The following is a 1,639-nucleotide window of genomic DNA, read 5'->3' as shown; positions in this document are numbered from 1 at the left end:
TACACACACCTGATTGTTGTTGTTGTTGTTGTTGTTGTTGTTGCTGTTTCAGTTTTCAGTTAAATACTTAAGACTAAAATCCATGGACGTCGTCACTTGTTACAACAACTGAGGCTGCTATGACAGCGTAAGTTACACTAAAGCCCTGCTTTGCGGCATTTACATAGCCTTAAACTACACTTATTGGCACCAGTACAGTTGCATTTTGTGAAGCCTTGTCCACCTGAAGAGGATTGGAAAATCACCGCCTAACTCAGCGAAACTAATTTTTCGGTGTTTATGTCGTCAGTGTTCAGAAGACGCTCAGGGCACAGATCGAACTTATTTCTGGAATACAAACCAGCTTTTACGGCTATCTTCTCGTCTGTCAATTATGACAAAAAGGATATTTCTAGGTTCGCCTCTCCCTCGATCAACAAGTGGAACTGGCACACAAACTTTGTCTCCTCTTTTGCCAGCTGGCATATCTATGTTACAGTAAGAACACGTAGATCAATCTAGTTAATACGCGTAGTCACTGAATATTTCAGTGAAAACGCGCAATCCCTGTACAGTGGCGGGGCTGTTACATGAATTCACTGAATGCTCAGAAGTAAAAACACGTAAAATGGTAGGTCTAATTTTAGGGATTTCGCGTAATCACTAGAAATTTCAGTGATTACGTGAAACCCCTGAGTGAAACGGGGATTACGTGTATTCACTAAAATGTTCAATGATTCCGCGTATTCACTAGGTACGCGTTTTTACTGTAACATATATACATGGAAGCGTTCAACCTTTTATTTCTATATTACCTGGGCCCACTGCGGACAACACGCTTCCTCACGCTTACGTGAAAAACGTATGACGTCTAGCATGTCAAACATTTTCCGTACGTGCTGTGGCTTCGCCGACACTGATTTCGTTGATTATCTTTTGTTTGCCCACTTTTACCTCCAGTTCGTATTCTGATTTTGAATTTTTATGTGGTCTATATAATTCCAAAAGGCTTTGGAAGCTTGCCTTCGTCATGTGAAATATGCTAAGCATGTTTCGTTATCATCAAGAATTTGGTGCAACATTCTAAATTCCCCTGTTTTGCCTCGTTCTTTGCATATATGGGTTGTACCCAGAATCGGCGGTGAACTTCCTCTTCAACAACCACTATTTAAAAAATTGTCTTCTTCCTTGTTAACACCATTTCTCTAGATCTAGCTCTGGTGCACACAAAAAATTAAAAAAATTAACGTACTTGTGAGGACGCTGTGGACACGGGCTACCCGCTACGTTAACGTACGTATTTTGTGATGAAGCGTGGTGAAGCGTGAGTGCGGACGCTGTGGACCCCTGCTCTTAGACTTAGACGGAAAATGCTTTGCCCGCTCAGCCCTGATTTGAAACAAAACTAGCAAGTTTGGTTCCGCTGGCTCTAATCTAACGCTATGGGCATGCGGCTGGGCGAGGCAGGGGAGTAGGGGTGCAACTTGGGGGTGAGATTAAAGAATACCGGACCAGCGGTCTGTGTCTCAACCTCAGGAATTCACGATTTTTCTCCAGTTCTCAATATCTCTCAATGGAGAATCTCGGACCGGTAGATCTATTCACTCAATTACAATTTTTCAGGGGACCCCCGACCCCCCGATCTCCCACCCCCCTCTTT

Source organism: Aplysia californica, unplaced genomic scaffold (genome assembly GCF_000002075.1).
Source record: "Aplysia californica isolate F4 #8 unplaced genomic scaffold, AplCal3.0 scaffold00171, whole genome shotgun sequence".
In the NCBI taxonomy this organism is placed as follows: domain Eukaryota; kingdom Metazoa; phylum Mollusca; class Gastropoda; order Aplysiida; family Aplysiidae; genus Aplysia; species Aplysia californica.
This window is presented reverse-complemented; position numbering follows the sequence as displayed.